The sequence below is a fragment of the Haemaphysalis longicornis genome, unplaced genomic scaffold, assembly GCF_048455015.1.
Source record: "Haemaphysalis longicornis isolate Haplotype H1 unplaced genomic scaffold, Haemaphysalis longicornis Haplotype H1 scaffold_11, whole genome shotgun sequence".
In the NCBI taxonomy this organism is placed as follows: domain Eukaryota; kingdom Metazoa; phylum Arthropoda; class Arachnida; order Ixodida; family Ixodidae; genus Haemaphysalis; species Haemaphysalis longicornis.
The window spans coordinates 55725244-55733952 of NW_027526214.1; positions in this window are offsets into that span (position 1 = coordinate 55725244).

Here is an 8709-nt window from a genome sequence, read left to right on the forward strand (position 1 = left end):
GTCCCTCGACGTGCCGAGCGAACCGTTCTACCGTGTAGGGATGGACCTCCTTGGTCCCTTCCCTTTCTCAACCTCCGGGAACAAGTGGATTGCCGTGGCAACGGACTATGCTACCCGTTTTGCTATTACGCGGGCGCTACCTACAAGTTGTGCGACTGATGTCGCTGACTTCCTCCTCCACGACGTCATTTTACACCACGGTGCTCCACGTCAACTTCTCACCGACCGGGGACGATACTTTTTATCCAAAGTGGTCGCTGATCTCCTTCGTTTGAGTTCCACGACACACAAGCTCACCACTTCTTACCATCCCCAAACCAATGGACTTACGGAACGTTTTAACCGCACCCTTACGGACATGCTGTCTATGTATGTCTCCGCGGATCACAAAGATTGGGACTTGACGTTGCCGTATGTGACTTTTGCGTACAACTCCTCGCGCCACGATACGGCTGGTTTTTCACCCTTTTATCTCCTCTATGGACGTGAGCCCACTTTGCCGCTTGACACCTTGATGCCCTCATCGATTACTCCACCGACCGAATATGCATTCGACGCTATTTCTCGAGCAACTCTAGCCCGTGAGGTCGCCCGCGCCCGCCTTTCGGCCTCCCAGGTTTCGCAGAAAACACGTTATGACCTTAAGCACCGCAACGTCTATTATCCTCCTGGAACGCTCGTATTGTTATGGTCTCCTTCTCGCCGCGTGGGCCTCTCTGAAAAGCTTCTTCCGCCTTATCATGGCCCTTACAAGGTCCTCCGGCAGGTCACCGATGTGACGTATGAGATCAGTCCTGTTGCAACGTCCACATCGTCTTCCACGCCGAAGACCGACATCGTGCATGTACTGCGGCTGAAGCCGTACAATTCTCCCAGTTTGGACGCAACACCTTAGTCAGCACCGAGTCGGTGCTTTCCCGGCCGGGGGGCTATGTGACGGGGATGTTCGGCTATGTACTGAGCCGACGGGTATGCGTCAGTGTCTGTGCTGGAGAGAGGGTCTGATGAGAGCTCAGCAGCTAGAAGAGGAAGTCGACGACGAACGCTCTCGGCTTGGTTCGTGCGTGAATCTGGACACTCTGCTCTGGCTTTCCCTTGTAAATACCTTTGGTTAATACAATACAATTTGGTTACGGTTCCCCGTAACAATATTTTGCTCGGATCACTACATGACAACGAAACAGAACCCCGAGCACCCTGCTGCTTTGGATTGCCGATGATCATGTCACCCTTGAACCGCGCGAAATCTTGATCACCGTCTATGGTGAAAATGGCGTCTCGCACGTCGACGCTATCCAAGAGAGCAACCGAAACTTGCTTCTCGACTGTACCGTCTCTCGGAAGAGGCGTTGCGCATCTTGCGCAAAGCAAATGAAATGTTTTGGTCAATATTTTCACACAGTTGTACCAACATTTATACAAGCGTGCTGCAAATGCGTTCCTCGAAGAAACGCAAGAAGCAAGTGGCGTGATCCCTGCCGCCGTATTTAAATGCGCAACCGAAGATTCCTTCACGCTTCCGCCTGCCTTCGCCGTAAATCCGGCGGTACCGCAAGAAAAACCGAAGAAAAAACCCCGCCACCTCCATGAGGTGAATGATGATGAGAGGGGCGAAGCTGAAATGCTTATCGGTAAAACCGTGAAATATTCGCCAACACATCATATAAAGACTCGACACGTCGTTATAGGTCTTCTTGACGACGCGCACCATCCGAATTAGTGAAGTACATAAGGCGCGTTCGTAGCCATGCGCGCGCCTCGGTTGCTATCGCACTGGGAAGAGCGCCACATACCTCCCGTCGCGGCCAGAGAGTCGTGGGATCGAAACCGGGCGCAGCCGCGTCAACACCACCACTCCTTGCTAGAAAAGCTTGAGACTTCCCAACGCTCCGCTGACAAGCCTGTGGAAGACTTAGATGCTTGTGGTGATCTTGAAGGGCTTGTTTGGGACGATCAGAATCTCCATAGTTAAGTTGGTCAGTTCGGTGTGTGACATTTTAGCCACATTGGCCATCACCGTCTGCAGAGCGTCTTCTGTCGAGTACCCCCCGGTACGTGTCTTGAGCTGCCAGACGATGAACGACAACCTGTTCTTCTTCCTCTCTTTCTTGTTGAGTAGCTACGGATGTGTTGAAGGTTATGACCTCTTCGGCCAATGTTAAGTTGGCCAATACCTAGAGGCATTCTGCCACAATCATCATCAGCGGTGTATAGACGGCATCACCTTAGTACGGGACGGGGCCCGAGCAAGAGGAGCTTCGCCCCTAAAAAGTTCTGTACTCTGGCGTCGCCTTCTGCAGAGCGTCTTGTGTCGCGTATTCCCAGTACGTGTCTTGAGCTTGCAGACGATGAATGACAACCTCTTCTTCTTCCTCTCCTCTTTATTGGGTAGCAACGAAGGCGTTGAACGTTTTGAACTCTTCGGCCAAGGATTGCTTGGACAATCCCCGGGGGCTTCCGGCCACGATCATCATCAGCGGTATGCGGAGGGCAGCACTGTGCGAAAAGTCAGGCCCCAAGCAAGAGCAGCTTGGCCCCTAAAACTTGCTTTGCTCCGTCGGTACGGCGATTGTTTTTCCTAGAACCCAAAACTACGTTAGACACCTCTACTGAAGCACTTATTATAACCGAAAATGGACCGCATCTTCTCGACAGTCACCGTACCACGTCTCTTCACACGAGCGGGAAGCCTTCTGGAGAGAAGACAAAGACATGCTCAGCGACTTCATTCCACATTCATCGAAAAGCCCTGGGCTGAGCCGGTCGTACTCGTGAAGAAAACGTACGGCACATAACGGTCCTGCTTGAACTACCTGCGACTTAAAACAATCACAAAGAAGGGTATGTACTCCCTGCCATGTATCGACGACGCCGTCGAAGACTTCTGCCTTTCGAAGTACTTGTCATCAATAAATCTCACGTCCGGCGACTGGCAAATATAACTGGACGAGAGAGACGGCGACAAGAGTGGATTCATATCCCCGGATAGCCTATACGAGTTCAAGATGATGCCGTTTGGGCTTTGCACTACACCAGCATTATTTCACAGAGCCATAAACACTGTGCTAGCTGGCCTGAAGTAGTGCACCTGCCTGGTGTACCTCGAAGACGTTTTGGTATTCGCACGAAATATGTACGAACACCTTGCAAGGTTTGAGTCCCTACTCGATGGCATTTGTACTTCGGGATTTATGCTGAAGCTGGAAAAGGCCCGCTTCGCGTACAAGAAACACAAGGTATTGTGCCACGTCGTCAACGCCGCGGTAGTCCTTCGGAACCAGGCGAAAACGTCTGCCCTAGCAAACTTCCCAAGACTAGACGACAAGAGTGGCGTGCGAAGATTTCTCTTACTGTGCGTGTAGTACCGACGCTTCGTAGCCACGTTCGAGCGAATTGCAGAGGCACTCACGCGTTTGACGGAAGATAACACCACTTGCAGCTGGGAGAGCACCGAAGAGGAAACATTGTGCAATCTTCAACAACGCGTTAAAAGCCCACCCGTTCTCGCTATTTCGATGTAAAAGCCCAAAAAGAACTGCACACGTACGCCAGTGATATAGACTTGGGTGCATTCCTCGTTTAAATTGAAGGCGGTTGCGGAAAAGTACTTACCTTTTCTAACCGTGGTCGGTAGAATGAAGAGAAAAACATTTCATCCTCTGAGAATAACGGCCACACTAATAAATGGGTCTTTGAAAATTTTCCACCATACGTGTGTGGTAAACCATTCAATGTTGTGACTGACCACCATGTGTTTGCTTGATAATTTTAAGGACCCCCCTGTCAGTCTTGGTCTGTGGAGCTTGGGCCTACAAGAAGTCGACGTTGAAATATTATATAAATCCGGCAGGAAACGCTGCGATGCCAACTGACTTTCTTGCACCTTCTCGACCCTGCACCGAAAGAAGCCGATGGAGACAACTCTTTCTTGGGACTTGTGACGGAGAGTGACCTAACCACCCAGCAGCGTACTCATACCGTTCTACGCGTCAAGATTGAATACCTACAAGAATGCAACGTCTCTGGGCCGAGGGCCTTCAAACGCAACTTACATGCATTCAGCCTGAAAAACTCTGTACTCGTGAAGAAGAATTTCAGCCCCGGAACAAGAACAAATTATCTTCTTGTCATCCCGGCAGATATTCATGACAAAATTTAGGAAGCGTGCCATGACGACCCGTATTCCGGACAGCACAGCACAGCGTGCATCATTGTAAAAATCAAGTCGAAGTAGTCCTGGCTCCACCTAATAACCGATGGTGCGCACTACGTCAGGAGATGCCGCGACGGCCGCTCCAAACGTAGTGTGACGCCGCCAACAAGACCCGCTGGTCTTCTGTAGACGATCGCCATCCCTTTGAGGCTCTTCCAACCGATTAGAATGAAGCTTCTGAACCCGTTCTCTATATGAAGATTCCGCAAGTGGATTGCCATAGCAATAAACTACATGACGCGCTACGCAGAGACCACAGCACTTCCAAAGGGGATGGGACAAGAAGTAGGTAAGGTCTTCATAAACGAAGTTTTGCTGCGGCTTAAAACCAAGGAAGCCCAAACCATAGACCGCGGAACAGCTGTTACTGTGGAGCCTATGCAAGCAATCTTACGCTACAGCAACACAGATCACCGAAGAACGACTGCGTACCAACCCCAAATGAACGGACTAGCAGCACGTCTGAACAGAAAAATCGTGGATATGCTATCTATGTACGTCAGCGTTGAACATAGGAGTTGGGACTACGTGCTCCCGCATGTAACGTTTGCGTACAGCACGGCTACTTAGGAAACTCTGCAGATAATACCGTTTGAGTTTTTCTAAGCAACATCGCCGACTGCGATGCAGATGCCAAGATTCCGCACGTAGAAGACAATGACCTCAACATCGACGTCCAGGGATAATTCAGCGTGCCGGGGAACCCGCCCGCACGCTCGATATCCTTCAGCGGATCAGCATGTGGTTGATGCCAGAAGGGACCACGTGCGACGCCGAGTTCCACCAAGGGGATCGTGTGTGGCTTTGGACTCCCGTGCTACGACGCAGACAGTGTAAAGCTTCTGCGACGGCATTTCGGACCATATTGAAGTCTACGACGTTTTGGCAACTTAGCTACTTTGTGGTCCCTTACGTGTTTCGCCTGAAACCTTGCCGCGCCGGATGACATATTTTTGTTTTTTAGCGTGGGGTCGATGAACTCTTACAGAGCGTGAGGACTGCCGCGAATTATGCCATGGGTTGGTTTATTTAGGTTTTGGCTTTACCCACCGGCTGCGCTGGGCGTTGTTATCTGTGTGCAAAATGAAGCGCGTTTTCGAGTCTATTTTTTATGCCGCTGATGTTATCTCCTTTTATACGGAGAGCGTTTAAAACTAACGTAACCAGCCTAGGACACTATTCTTTTGTCTACAGTGTTCTGGATTTAAATCTACTGTTCGACGAGCACTCAAGCCGAAACATATATTGCCGCAACGCAGATGGCACGGTATTCGATTCGCCGATACTCACCGCCGCAAGTCACTTCGTTGACTGCTGCTTCGCCACGTGTGTATTTTTGTATTGTAAGGAGAGCTCAAGTTCGCTCCAATCAACTTGATTTTTCATTAAGGCAGGTGCGTCATCTTTCGCTTCATGACATAATAATTATAACATACGATATTTTCTTAAACTGATTTTCACGTAATAAGGACCGCGGCTAACTTACCCTTTATGCTCTATGTTCAACTTGTAAATTTTTTCCATGTTTGGCAGCAATTCTTTATGATGACTGTATATTTCTAGAATGCCACGGCTTGTGTCCGTGGATATTCTCAGTGAATCGTCTTCGTGCCGCTAACTACATTTATTAGGGAAAAGGTTGTATTGGCAACATCGTCAAGTTTACTGCTCTTTTTACTGTATGCGAAGTCGGAGGGTAATAAATTTCTAATCAGGATTTGTTATGAAATCTTGTTCAAGAAAATGAGGACAGAAAAAGCACGCAAAGCTCTATCTGCCAATATGACAGACATTCCTCACTCGGATAATGATTTCCGATCAGCGAAACATCTGTCTGTAGCGAATCCTGTTTATCCAAGTGTTGTCAGTTTAAATATGCGAAAACCACAAATTCCGGCCATAGTTTTTACATTTCGATAATTTTGAGCTCAAGAAAACAGTCATTATATGCAAAAAATGTTTCACCAATCCATGTCAATAAATATAAAAATCCCAAAACAAAAATACCCAAAGAGAAAACCTTTCAAGAAGCACTAAAGCTTGGAGCCATAGGCCAAACGTTTTTACATTATAGAAACAAAAAAACGTTAGGTGTATTTGTGCATACGATAAGTTGACATCTGTTTTTTTAGATGCTCTTTTAAGTCACAATAGAGGTATTCATTATTTTTGGAATCGCAAAATATCTATCGAATATTAAAATTTATCGGCAACAGACATCGTTCACAATATTTCAATCAAAAACTACAAAAAGGCTCCCGCACGAGTCCACAATATGTTGGGCATTTTAAAATACACCACAAGCGAAACGTTCCAACAGGCGAAAATTTGTTGCCCGCGAACAGTGGACACAAGAAATTTTTTGTCTTTAGCAATTTTTTACGGTGTTTGCCACATCAGTAGTGAGACGGCGGGAAAAGAGCATGAGAGGTGAGCGGGTAGCCGTGAACAGTCATTTACCGAGCAGACGCAGTATAGGACTTTCATCGTTTGTTAGCAATTGCACCGAGTCAGCCTATATGATCCGCGTGTCCTTTTCTTCAAAACACAAAGTCGGGATTGAAAGCGCATCGCTGTTTTTTATGAAATACGCGGATATGCTCCAGGCGCCTAGAAACCTGACGTGTTTACTGTTGAGGAGGGTAAACATCTTCATTGCAGACGAAATTCGCATTGTGTCTTCAGGAGGTGATTCTTCCCATGGCACAGGGTTTACCGAGCGGCATACAGACATTGGTTTGTCGCCTTGTCAGCAACACCAACTTCACCCTGGTATTCCGTTCAAATTTTGAAAGGAATATGCCCGTAATGAAGTGTGCCTGCAACTGAAGCACCTTTCGTCTCGAACTATGAGTGCTACGCTATCTTGCATGGTCGCATGCCTCATAGGCTCCGCGAAGACATTCGTCCGATGGTGTACTTTTACTGGGTGCTAGCGTTCATGAGAAATATCCCCACCCTCTCCTGGTTACGAACCTCTCAACCATCATTTGTCTGTGCAACACGAGTCCTACGGGAGCATTGCGGAACTGCCGGAGACACTTCTACGATCCCCCAAGGCTCCCTGAGGGCCGTACAGCTCCCACAGGCCAGGAATGACGCAGACAGCAAGAGTGTTTTGTTCGGGCACAAATAAAGCACGTATTTCTCTTTTTGTCTTGCTATAAGAGGTTACGTACTCAGTCTAGGGCCTAACAAGCCCCCTCGGTCAGTCGAAGCTGGAAGGACAAGCATAAGCCGGATACGGCCCGTCTCCAGAGCTCGGGAATAAGTTAGGAATTCGGTTTTCGGGATCGTGGCAGATCCACTTACGGTGGGTATATGTATGCGTTTGCAAAACATGGTAGTCGTGAGCCTGATCCATAGTTAGGATTTGGTTTTGATGGGGAACGGTGCTTCCCCCCTCACCGATTTAAAAACTGTTCGGCAGGGCGTTCAATGTATTCATTTGAGCGTCCTTTTTTGTGTAATCCTTGACTGGTGGCCCTTTTGCCCCATTTTGTTCTGGCCATCGTGACGAAGGTAACCGAATTTTTTGTTTTGTATTTGCATTTATTTTTCTCTCCCAACAAACAGTTGTGATTGTGGTGCCTGGGCGTCCCGCACATGATGCCGGCAGCATTCGGGAATCTTAGTGGGTCTGGGAGATTTGCAGCCACTGTAGATAAGATTTTTTGATTTACTGCTTTTTTCGAGGAAACGTACTCACACAGGTTGGCCCAAGGCTGGTTCAATTGAATTCCATCAATGCGCCGGTCGCTGGTGAGAGCAGGAATCAAACTTCTTTTGTGGTAGGGCTATGAATAGGTTACTTGTGGCCCCATCAGCTACATGAACCCGAGAACGTTCAGTACTGCCATAGCAATACCACAAGACTATGATGACTCCAAATCGGGTGCGGGAAAAGGTAAGCGAGTTGTCCGCCGAGGCCGACGCGCGTTCGCCGAGATTTGTCGAAATTAGGTTGTAGCTGAGAGCCTGCCATTACGGCGGATGGTCTGGCTGAAGAAGGTTGCTCGTCAAGAGTCCAAGAAGCACCCCTTGGTGTTTACACTTTGACCGAGCGTAAGCCACATGGTAGTCCATGTTTTGGCCGGAGCTCATTGTGGAGCCTTTAGGGGGTTCTTTCCGGAGTATCTAAGAGTCCGGTGCTTGTGTAATTAGGTGGTGTCCGCGGGAAATCCTTGCGAGAGTGTATCGAAAGGTGTTTGTGTGGTGTCAAGTTGATGTCTAAAGCCAGTGTTTTAAGAGTTGCTAATTAGGGCCGGCATTCGTGGTCATGTCAAACCAATAAACAAATGAATTACTGCCCGCTAATACATGCGTGGTTGTTCGCATTCAAGGAAGGTGCGGGTATTGCTAATCGTGATAACGATGGTTGCGATGAGCGAAGACGCAGCCTGTCGAGGCAGTACAACAACTTAGAAGAAATGTATCAGCAGATACCCAGAAAGTGCGTCTAGGCATCTATATTTCTGTTCGTGCGTGCAGATTAT